Genomic DNA, 13,353 nt, shown 5'->3' on the forward strand with positions numbered 1-13,353 from the left:
GGGGGTGTGTGCGTATGTGTGTCCTGCACGCGTATTTTTTTTCTGCAACTATAACGGGACGCAATACGATACCGGTATGTTATAAGAATCAAACTTACAAGAAAGATGGCTCTTGTCAAATCCTACAATTCTGTCAGAGAAAATATGCATATTTGCATTAAATTTTCAATTAATCGACATAATTGATTAATTAATAAATATTTTATTTAATGATTTACCATAATTCCAAATATGTCAAACAATATGTCAAATTAAAGCTAATGAAATGCTTTATAAATTGGTCAGAGCGCATTTTGCAGAATGCATTTAGTACTTTAGTTACATGATTCCAAACATTCTATTCCAATTTTTTGCTATACACGCATAGGAGCTGTACTTTTAAAATCCGCGCCTAATCAATAATAATAGTCTTTCACTCCATTGTCAAAGTACTGTGCTCCCTGTAGCATTATGGAGTGACCAGGTCCTAGAGCACACCACTCCACGCCATACATAAATTCTCCCAGTCACATTTCCCCAATATGAAATTTAAAAAAGTTAAATTTTAATTTTACTTCTTTTAAAGTTTGGCAGAGGCGGGGTTCGAACTCACGGCGCACCACGCCGCTTTGGAGATGCTCTATGAGCCTAGCGCCTTAGACCACTCGGCCACTTGTCTTGATGGAATCTTTTATGAAACGTATTTGAAGATATAATCGCAACTTCAATATAGGCCTACCACGTGACAAGCAAAAGCAGAAAACGTACCATATTTTGGAATTTTATTTGCCTAAAAACATTAATGTGTATTAATAGCGCTCAATTGTTGTTAATCCGACAATAAACATGATAAATGCGCGTCTATATGGACAATACATTATATCGATTTTGACATGTGCTCGCACGGTGGCAGTACATTTCCATGGTCAGTAAAATACTATAGAGGAACCTACCATTTTTCTTGTATACACGTTCGATGTTTTTATCAATTAGGCCTACATAAAAAATCCATTTTAGACCCCAAATGTTTCTTCAGGAAATAAAAGATTAGATTACCATAAAAACGAAACAGTAATCTTTTGCCGGGTCTAATGTTATTTATACATAGAATTTTCAACGATTTTTCTATCCTTATACTAGCACAAAAAAAAAAATATTTTGGCGTATATAAAATTGAAATAAAATTCTCTGCCTCATAAACGACCTCAAATGTGCCACAATTGTGTATCACGAATCGTTATATATGATGTGCAGTTAATATTCATATTTTCTTTTATACAGAGGATGCTTCAGTTTTGACAGGAAAAATATTTTCTTGAAAACCCTCTCACTCGGTTATTTCAAAACGGTAACCACGCTTCCCTAGAATGTGCAATAATTTAGCATTAAAATGTTTCTTATTCTAACAGCAAGCGTTTCTAGAATGCAGTATGGCGAAATGTGGTGTAGTCCTAGAGTGTGATGGTTTTGTAGCAGATGACAGTGCTCATTCAAGCCTGTCAAGGTCAGTTAGTAGCCACTTGCTGAATGGATGGCCATGATCAGATATCAAAGAGATGCCTTGTGCAGCTGCCAATCACAGTAGAGGTTTGATAACATTTTGTTAAAAACCCAAATGTGATATAAGGACAAAGCTGTGCATGTTGGTACTTAATTGTTTGGATTCTTACGTTGAAATTCCCTTGTATTAGTATTTTTTATGTGTAGTGTATAGTGGTCATAAATTATATAGCTTTTAAATTTTGGGCATTTTTGCTCTGTTGCACTGTACCATTATGGAATTTGAGCAAATCAATTACCGACACAAGCAGGTATACAGTGTATTATTTTATTTTTATTTCGTATCTCAGGAGCACAGCTCACTTGGTAAGGCATCAGAATTTGGTACACTAGCGCTTCGAACTTTAAATCGGAAGATGGTGAGTTCGAGCCTCATCACGGTCACATTAATTTTATAAACCAAATATTGTTCGAACTTTTCATATTTGTTTTTCTTTTATTGTTTCTTTTCTTTGTCTTTTTTTCTTTCTTGTTTTCTTTATTTTTTCTTTATTTTCTTTGATCCATATTGCCAGTGCCAAGGAGAGGAGGGAACTAACGGCCCATTCAGTGATTTTTTTCATCCGGACGATCGTAAAAATCATCAAAATTCAGATTTTGTACAAGACTGCGGAACTCAGTCTTCAATGATATAGTCAGTAATAATCTTTTGGTCATTATATGACTATCATCATTTGACGACTGAGTTCTTATGATACATCATCCGAAGAGCAGTTTCAGACAATTGCTTGGGATTGTTGGGGCAGAGGTTATCTTTTGAATTCTTTCATGACCACCGAAGCAGAGTTAAACCTGTCAAGGACACTCGGCGTGAATTGAACTGACCATGTCACTTGCTACAAAAGAATGTCAAAGGTCATAAAACATCAACTTGGTGTCTTCTGCTAGTGGTTCAGCCCTAAGCCGTGTAGGCCTATTTAAGACAAAAATAATGCATTTACGTGAATCTGTAATTTATATACTGACAGTATATATAAATTAGCTACATGTATTTGAATGGGGCTTCAACTTCGTCAATACTGCCGTTTTCTTGGGTTTTGTGCCAATTTTGTTCATTAAATTTTTTTATAAAAGTAACAATTTGATTTTTTTTTTTCACTTTCGCTGGGATCACTGAATGGGGCTTTGCAACGCGATATATTCAAAACTTGTATTCACCTACTGTTATAGCATTAATCCGATTATTACACAACCTCGCCAGCGTATTCAAGACATCCAATGCAAATAATCACCTAGATTATGACGTATCATACCGTAAATATGGCGGAGTACTCAAATTCATTCAACAAAAGCATGATTACAAGCTATTGCAATCTACCGCGACAGCTCGTCTCACACACATAACAAATGCACAAATACGATCAAATAGGTTAACGACAACGTTTGATTGAATGCACTGCATTGTGCCATGATTACGGTGAAGGACACCGGTTCAATTCCTTTGTATGGAGCCAATCAATAATTTCACGCACATCCTCTATTATTGCCCAATTATTGCCCGGGATGATTGCACACTCCCTCATTTCAAATATATAGTTTTGGTTTCTCTTTTGTTCAGAAACCAAAAATCAAGGGATTAAAAAGTAGAGCTGATCTGATCTGCAATCATAACACTATTATGCTGGGAGGACACAGTATAGAGTATATAACCAGAAGTATACAATAGCCTATTGTGCTAACATAATTATTATCATGATTGATATCGGAAATCTATCCCGCGGACGACAGTTGATGCTCTCTGTCGAAGGTAGGTGGCATATTACACTCACGAGTTCTAGGCCTAGAAATCATATACATGCGCGTATACTGAAGGATGGGGTGGGGTGGGGAATTTGTTTGTTTGTATGAAACATAAACGATGCATGGAGATGATTTGATTATGAATTAGTTTATTATCCCAGGAAGCACAACCCATACCTCTTTAAGAGGGGCTCCCTCCCTATATAACCACCTCTTTCCTAAAGTACCCCTTTCCCCTCCTCCTCCCCTACATTCGATATCTTCATCTCGAGCTCTCCTCCCCTTCTCTTTCACTTCCAATGCTCTCTCTCATATGTTTCTCTCTCTCCCGGCCCATATCCCCCTTGCCCTCCAACCCCCCCCCCCCACACACACACACACACATCACACATCTCTTCTCCCTCTATCTTCTACTTTTTGCAGTAAAATTGCTTCAGTAAAAGTCATTAGGTTATTAGGTTATTAGAGGTCATATAATGGCCTTCCATCGATTCTGGTACATGGGATTAAGGACATGAATCGATTTTGTTTATAGCACCTATACAATTACAATAGTTGCCCTTTTGTAATGTCGAATGCAAATATTTCGATGGTCTATATATTTTCACAGTGAAATCAGCTTAGGCTGATTTCGTAGTCTCTTGTCAATGCTTTCAAACTAAATCAATGCTTTCAAATGTAGACTGCTTTGTTCGACTTCTCTGCTCGTGAATATTGCACTGCGAAATTTAAACATTCCTTTTGTATACTTAGATCAGGTAACTCGAAAATCCTGTAATTTTATTTGTCACACCACTTATAAGAAACTGAAACCAAAACCGAAACTACCTGCCACAAATGTTTAGTTTTAAACAAAAGGTAGAAACAATGAGTTCGATATCTTGTGATTCAAGTGGTTAGGCAGGACAATAGGAAACCACGTGACCAAAACCAAAACCAAAACTAAAACTATATATTTGAAATGAGGCACTGTAAAAGAGCTATTGTTATAATGTTTGATGAAATCGTGTTTAACTACCGTATTTGCTTAAGAACGGCACAATACAGATAAAGCAGACAGATTGACTACATGTGGTACATGTATATACATATAGGGAATGTGTGTGAGTCGAGTATTACCTAATTATAATAGGGGCGTATCCAAAAATGAATTCACGCCCCTTTCAAATGTCGAGCCAAGGTGCAGGCCCTATGACACTGGTCTATGTGGAAAGAAAAGGGAGAAACAATTTGGAGGATAAAGATTAAGGAAAAGAGGGCCACTCCCAACAATCAAGTGGACATTTTTGGGTCATTCTTCGCTAAGGTGCACTTTTGAAGGTTTGGAAAATAGACATTTTAAAATTATTTTTCTGTTAATTTTTTTACATATTAAGAAAGAGACATGTCTCCAGTGTAGTAAAAAAGTGTTTGGCTCAATCTTTATTAGCAGCTTTTTTGGCTTTTTCTGCAGCTAATGTCATCTCCATCACGGTCGTCATCTCCGTCACAATTGCAACGAAGTTCAACTGATACCAAAAATGTGTCACACATTGAACATTTGTTTTTTACCTACAGAGGAAGGGAGTATAACCAAGATTATGCAACATATCATTACATTTCCATTTGACCAGTTTTAAGTAGAGTGACGGAGATGATGTAAAGGAATGGAAATTCTGCTGTATCATCTCCGTCACGTGACGGAAATGATTCTCTCATAGTGAAAATCACCCCAAACGTCATATCCGTCACAAAATTGTGACGGATATGACGTGATGGTATATTACGAAATTAACAAACTTACGACCCTAGTGGTACAACTATAACATACACATGGTCAATAAAGGAGGTGAATAGAAATAAACGTACAACTGTTGTAATTTTGAAAAAAGTAAAATAAATAATGCGAACATTTTAGGTATCAGAAGCGTTCGGAGATGATGATTAATAAAGGTACCCACCCGTATGAGTGAAGAAATGGTTATAGTTTTGATGAATTTATTGTGCGAACGTGAGGAAAAAATGTCTAAATGAATTTACTGCATATTGACTTGTGCTCTCTAGGTCAAATAAATGACCTTACAAAATTAGCATTTTTCTCCAGGCGCTTCTAAATTTTTCGTGACGGTAGATGACGCAGACATAGGGACAGGAAATTTTAGACATATAGGTTGAAATTATTTTTACTCCTGGCTATGAAAGATGTGTTACAATAACTTTTTCTACAACATACAATAAATAACTTGTCATTCCCGGTGTTTTTTACGATGCTGAAGTTATCCACTAAAAGATATCAGCATCAAAAATTTCGATGACCCGAATCGGGACATGGGGTTTTGGGGGTTGTGACACCCTGTATAAGCAATTTTCTCGAAAATAAGAACTTCTTTTAATATTTTGATGTTTTGAGATATAAAAGGAACGTCAATACTAAACAACTGCAAAAAATAAAATTCGAAATCATGTTTCGTATTTTAGTTATGACTCCTGAAAGTGGAGGGACTGCAATCGTGCACCTTACCGAAGAATGACCCTTTTACGGTCAGCCTCTGGGTAGAACCTATTGTCAAAATGATCATAAATGTCAACATTGGACGTCGGATAGGTGTGATTAATTCCCATGGATTTGATCTTGGATTTATTTCGTCACGTGATTCTATTATGAAGTGCTCATCACGTGTTTTGTCATAAATACATTACAAAGGAATACAAAGTGGCTTAGAAAATATAGTTTCGTCAATAACATATAGCTAACTAGGACCAAAGTTTATAGATATGGGGAAAATATATCAACTTGGTCAGATGAAAATGTTAGAAGATCTTAGTTGTCTCCATTCAACAGCATGGATCATGTCAGCAATATCTGATGAAGTCTATTTGTGGAATGACTTGCAGATGAGAGTGAGAATGTAGTTAATTCGCTGCTAGTTACGTGAAACTTTGGTCTTTTGGTTATCAGTTTTGCTGATGTTCGCTGAATGTATTGGGAGTTTGCATTACAATTTCTTGCTATTGCCAATCCAGAGACTATTGCAATCTGGACGTTACTAGAGAGTGGGCAGCCATCTTTGTGTCATCTTCAGTTATTAGTCTTCGAGCTTGAGCTCGGCCAATGTTGACGAGATAGAAGTTAGCAGATTTATATGTGTTCTACCTTAGCTGACCTGGACATGGTCATCCCTAACCAGAGGTACAACTCCATTATATGATAAAAGTTCTACCAGAGAGACAACTCCAATCTGTGATGAAAGTTAATCATCCATTCACCATCTTTCTGGTACATTGAATATTGATAACAGAGCTTTGGTTTCCCTACGAATATCTTTATTTCTGCAATAGTATATACTTATATTTAGAATACAGTATGAGTATAACGATATCGTGCATAAGTCTATTAAGGCATCTGATGGATGGCTGTTCGTAGACAGAATATAAAAACGAACAGCAAAAGAGGGTAATATCGTTATTCCTAAACACACAGTCATTAGAAAGCACGTGGTGAAGGCTTTTTGGTTTTGTGTATTTTGTTTTCGTAGTTGTTGTGGTATATCAGCAGCGATCCGTCTTGCGTGGATCCGAGCCACCCAAAACATTCGTAAAAACATGATAACTGTGATAAATATTGGCAGTAATAATCCTAATAGCCAAACCAATTTGACTACATCATATGAACTATGTGCATTCAAATTTAAAGTACCATTTGGCGGGAAATGCGTACTATTGAACAGAAATGGTACGTTATTTGGCAGAGGAAAAGTACTGTTTGTTAGATACTCTGGCGGTGAAAACGAATCAAAATTCCTGTCAATCCGCGTAAGACATTGATGAAACGCCGGCAGATATTCCACCGTCCTACCCGGAACAAAGGCCATCAAGACACCAAGAAGAATCCCAAAAGACCAGATTAAAATAATGCTTATTGTTACTTTTTGTTTCGTCATAATTGTTTCAAAATGCAGAGGTTTCATAACGGCAAGGTATCTGTCTCCATTGACAGCAAATAATGACAATGCCCCGACGGTAAATATGCTCGAATTAGTTATTCCTGTCAAAAAACACAACCGATCTCCAAGAGGCCATTGGTTTGCCAACATCGATGCCAATGTACAAGTTGAAATGAATACAGTCATAAGATCGTTGAATGACATTGACATCAGAAACATTCGGGTTGAAAAGTGAATATTGATCATACGACGAAGAACAAGCAAACAAATGGTATTACCGAACAAATTGCAGATAATTATGAATCCAAGTAAACAACATAATAAAACGTTCACTGAATTGTATATTTCTTTCGCCATAATGGTAATTTCTTTTACTCTGTTGTTGTTAATATTTTGAATCAATGTATACTTTTGTTTTTCGATATAATATACATGTATAAAGATGATAAATGCCTTCGCAACATCTTGCTACATGGGCATATTAAACATCAAGCGTATGGATTGAGTTTCAAATGAATCCAACTACAATCTGCCTAACACCATCCCACTGGTTGCCAGAGTTAGATCCCGCCAACGCACACATTTGGGCCATATACTTTGTCTGACAGGCGATGAGCCTGGGAAAGGATATGTCCTATAATGTTCCACTACTTGAAGGGATACTGTAGTCAATCAAAATTGATTCGATAGCCCAAGGTGGCTGCAGGTGGAGGGAGTTTGTGGCTGCCTATTCCGTATACCGGCTAATGATGATGATCTGATGATGAAAATGCAATTCTGACACTGATCTAAATGAAAAGCACGGTCAACTCGTGGGTCAACTCATGTGACAATATTATATCACAACTTTCAAATCCGGACTTAAGACCCATCTCTACAATGAGGCATTCATAGAGTGACTCTTATAATATTTGACTGTTTTTCTTGAACAGTCTCACCATGTTGATATAGTTATATTAAATCGCCATTATTATTACTATTATTATTATTTGTTGTGTTATCGTTATACAACTACAAATTTAATCGAATATTTAGTAAATTATTGCTTATAGCTACACCTACAAAGCGCCAATATTTGGAATGTGTTGTTCATTCCGGTATCCCGCCGTTTGATATCTTGATCTTCAGATAACTTGCGCAACGGGATTTTAATAATGCAACTGGTTTGAAGTGTTTGTTTTGTTATGAATATAAAGAAATATATTAAATAAAAATACGAAGGCGTGTCAGGTAAGTTTACTAAGGATAAAGAAGCTATAGAAAATGGGTCTCAGGGTAATTCAATGATATGAATAGTGCTAATATCATTAATATTGTATATAAGCATACAAACAATTGGAAAATATCTCATAAAACGATACTATTTTTTTAAGCGCAGTGATTTATAGTGCGCTAAGCATATGCTCAACGCCATGACGTTGATCCACAAGCCTCAGCACACTTTACAGGATGCCGTTTACCACCTCGGCCCCACATCATTCCATAAATTATTTATCAACAACTCGGGGACTTTGCAGCTTCAAGAGCGCACACCCTAGACATTCCACAAATGACCTTCGCAACCGGGATCTGACAGCTCCCCGAGTTTCAATTAGCAGTAAGTTCCTTGTCCATGGGAAATTCAAGCTAACTCAGTTTTTTATAGAGCGCACTAAACCACTGCCAGGGTGAACCCGCAACCTCTCGTTTATCGATTGAGCTAACTTGACTGGCCTATTTGTTTGGGTTGGGAAATATTATGTATGGTTTGTTCATGATGTTACTTCGTAACTTCATTTCTTCAAACAATTTTACATAATTTGAAATAATCTAAAATTATGGAATGGCCAATTTTGTCGAACATAATTCTTTTAATTCATGAAGATAATGATTAAAACGCAAATAATGCTCAAGAATACTAAACGGAGCCCCCGTGGGTAAAGAAAATCCAAATAAATAATAAATATTGGACTAGAAGATAACGCTTTCGAAAGTGAATATTTAATCGTTTTAAACAAACATTTTCTAAAAGAAAATTGAAATCCATGTGTGCAATTCAAATCGAATGGTCCTTTGTTTCATACTTACGGTATTGCTTTAGTTGATCATTCACCAATTTCAAATGCTTTTGTCATGTTTGTTGCCTGTGTCTTAATGTTTCTTGGGACGCATGCTTTGTTTGTGTTGCTTGTTTACCTTAGCCAATCAAGTCAATCACATTCAGTATTTGGCATTACATGATCTGCCAACATGTAGGTATCTGCTGTTTACCAGTATGTTCCCTGAAGATGTAAACTAATGATTAACATGTAAAATACTCAATACTTTTTACTTTATCTTCTGAAGATATTGTTATGACCTAACTTTTTTACGTCCACATCTTGCTATCTAATCCCGGTAATGAAGATAAGCTTACATGTATGCGTTGCTATCTACTGAAGATGCTTTAGCTTTCATCTTGCTATCTAGTATTACACTCTCACCTTGTTATCTACTGAAGATAGCTGTATACATCCACCTTGCTATCTACTGAAGATACTGAAGATACTCTTACGCTTTCACCTCATCTATTGAAGATATAGTCTATACTGAAGATAGTTATACCTTCGCCTTGCTCTCTACTAAAGATAGTCTTGCTATGTACTGAAGGCAGCCTTACGCCTTCATATTTGCTATCTACTGTATTTTTACTAGCTGATCATTTTGAAAAGGGGTCACAAAATGCGGATATGTCACATTTGTACCTAAACCTTGATAACTATTAAGTCGAATATAACCTTTAAGAGAAGTCACATGACCATGAACATATCATTGTGTGAATGACTGATGCATGACCTTAAATTCTTGACAATGTCCTTTTTACCTTTTGGAAGGTGTTTCTAGAATTAAAGTGTCATAGATTATGGAAAGTTCTCGTCCCGTCTCTAAGGGTAGAGCTGGTATCTTTTTTAATGAAAAAATGCTTCTCGCTTTTCATGGCAACTGTATGTACTATTATTTTCTTCTTCAACTTTGAACAATAATAATGTTTGCTTATTTTAAAATACAAATTAAAATCCACCACTTTATCGAACTGCATGAATATGCGGTAGAAGTCAATCGTAATGTCGTCCTGTAATAGCCCAAGGCAAATATGCAAAAATCCATACAATATTTCTCATTCCGGTCCTGCTTTCTGACATCTATGACAGATTTGTTTTTGAGATTTTAGTTTTTTAAGTTTAAATTGAAAATGAAGGTTATAGAATGAAATGCGCCTGAAATTGGCGGTTTTCTGTCTTGAACAAAAACGTTTTCATCATTTTAAATTAATTTTGCTTTGCAAAACTTCTTGTTGATTTTCAAAGAGTCTTTATTTGATTTGAACAAAAAATAGAATTCGCTAGTATAGTCGTTTACGGTAGCAACAATTTACACATAATTTTAGATATTTTTATGGTAGGATCTACATATGATCTAAATTCACATAATTTTCAGAATTATTAGTCTGAAAAGTATCTTTAATGGCGTTTTTAGGATCATTTTAACACAAGTTACTAATTTTATTTTCAAAAGTTGTATTTTAAACATCAAATCTCGATGTGATCTGTCTGCTGGCAACGACTGTAGGCATATCTAAGCAAACATGTTTTTACATCGTGGTACTATTACCTGTCAAAACAGAGGCTATGTACTCGAACCCTAGACCTCACCATGAAGAAAGCTACCAGGGGGAGCCGAGAGAGCAAATTTCCCCCACATAAATAGTTCAGGGATAAAATGGGGATAGCAAAGAGTCAAGTGTCCGTAAAATTACTAAAAATGGGACACCAAATTGACAAATGGGGGGCGAAAAATTGGTTTTCCCCCTCAAACTAAAATATACCATATCACAAGACTAGCGAGAGATGAGCTTATGATATTTATGAACGTAACATTATTAAAAGGCTGTTTAAAAATGAAATAACACTAAATATTTAAACAAGTTATTTCAGAATTGTAATCAACCTGTTAATTATCCGTGGCGCTATATTGAATACATTTTAACAGCAACCGCGACTCGACTACTGACAGAAGCTTCGGCTCTCATCTAGACCCAAACTACACACAAAATAATCTTATAATTTATATAGCATTTTACACCTTGCTATCTACTGAAGATAGTTCATGCTACTCGCACCGTAGCCTACAAACATCCCAACCCCTTTTCCTCTTGCTTTCCTCCTCCTCCCATGCTTTCAACAACAAGTACACATGTGTATCACATACATACTCCCTCTAGCTCTGATGCGTTACCAATGGTAACAACTAATGTCTTTAAGTAGGTCTGACTTGAATCCATGCAAAACATATCTCCAATTCAATACGTCCTTTTTTTTTTGAAAGAGTTCAGAATCGTTTGCTTAAAAGGAAATCGCTTGAAAATACACACTTTATTTACTCAACTGATACCTAAGGTCACATAAGCAGGCGGTACGGTCTGACAATCAACTGATATATTTTTCCATTGATTCCGGTCTTTTCACATTATTGTCTGCATGGTCTATGAAAGCTCGTTCGTTACCAATGGCAACGCATCAATTATAGTTGCCATTTTCTGACTCAAATTTGCCTGCTTAGCTACATAGCTATAGCAACCACAGCGGTCAATTTTTATCACGCATGCTTGTGTTAGTTTCTTGCACAATGTATCGTTTAATCTACGGTATATTTATATTTCAACATAGCGTGATATTTAGCCTTTTATATAAAACTGAATGATCGTGATTTTTTTGTTTGCGCTAAGATTTTGAATATTACAACAACTCAAATCCCCATTGATAATATTGCTTGGTGTGTTTCTTGTTTGATGCGTTTTTTCTTCGAATTCAACAAAGAATTGTCATAAACAAATATAATAAATCACCGATTTTTGTGCTGTTTTTGTTGAAAAGGAAACTTGCCACACATTGTTTCTATACTAATACGCCCATTCGGGTGTCAAAATAAGCTTAAGCAACAAGAAAATTGCCATCCGTCTTGAATTAGACCAAATTCAATGGCTCACAGCGAGGAAAATGAAAATATTGGTTTACACCAATTCACCAGTGACAGCTGACATGAGCCATTTCAAATAAGAAAGATATTTTTACTGCATAAGTCAAAATAACAACGTTTGATCTGGCCTGACATTGAAATATAATTTATGAGTTAGCCCGAGGAGACGGGAAAACAATTTCTGCTAAGTTTACGCTATTATGAATTGTGTGGCAGATCGATGCATCATTCCGTGTCACGTGACATTGTGCTGTCTACAGTAGATAGCATACGGGATTCACATCGTTGCAGTGGAGAAGGGATCAAGGAATACATCGCGGTTATTAATTTACCGCCAGCACTTTTGTTGTGAGTTTGACAGCGAAATGGATGTTCAAAAGCCTTTAAATCAGAAATCTTTGAATATGGAATAAACATACCGCCTATCATCTATACATTGGATTTATTACTACAGTTTTGACTTGGGAGCTCATAAGAATGCGGACTACATCATCAGGGAGATGTGTTGTAATTAACGATTTCTATCATGGGAACAATGAATATGTACATGCTATTGTGTGCCGAGTGATAGTCTGTTGCAATCCTCGACACGACAGCTTATGATCATCAATTGAAGATCAAAATAGCATTTTTGTTCTTATCGCTGGTGAGTTCAGGTTTTGTTTTTACTTGGTTTTTTTTTCATTGTATACTGGCAATTTTGAAGCCAATATTAATGGCATATCCATTATACATTGTTACGACAACACAGTAGTTGGGTATTCATAATAGAAAGTGTTTTAATAAGAATTGTGATTCAGCTGAACGCATTACTGTTTTTAAACATGCATATAAATTACTGGGTAAATGGAATGTTTGCTGTATTTTTGTTGTTGTTTTTGTTGATTTTGTTGTTGTTGTTTTGTTTTTTGTCTTGTTTAAAAAGACTTCTGTTGTTGTTCTGTTATGCATAAAACTATCTTCACTGACTAGCAAGTTGAGGGCGTAAATCTATCTTCAGTAGATAGCATATCTTCAGTAGATATCATATCTTCAGTAGATAGCATATCTTCAGTAGATAGCATATCTTTAGTAGATAGCATATCTTCAGTAGATAGCATGTCTTCAGTAGATAGCAAGTTGAAGGTATAAAACTATATATCAATAGATAGCACAT

At 35.9% G+C, this 13,353-nt stretch overlaps 1 protein-coding gene across 1 annotated transcript in view; it reads left to right on the forward strand.

Moving 5' to 3' along the window:
• Nucleotides 1–12,473: 12,473 nt before the first annotated feature.
• Nucleotides 12,474–13,353, forward strand: part of LOC140160970 (transient-receptor-potential-like protein) — a 33,530-nt gene continuing 32,650 nt past the window's right edge. Inside the window, 1 exon segment of the mRNA XM_072184327.1 lies at nt 12,474–12,843. The gene's annotated coding sequence lies outside the window, so the exon portion shown is untranslated.

This window comes from Amphiura filiformis, chromosome 9 (genome assembly GCF_039555335.1).
Source record: "Amphiura filiformis chromosome 9, Afil_fr2py, whole genome shotgun sequence".
Classification (NCBI taxonomy): Eukaryota; Metazoa; Echinodermata; class Ophiuroidea; order Amphilepidida; family Amphiuridae; genus Amphiura; species Amphiura filiformis.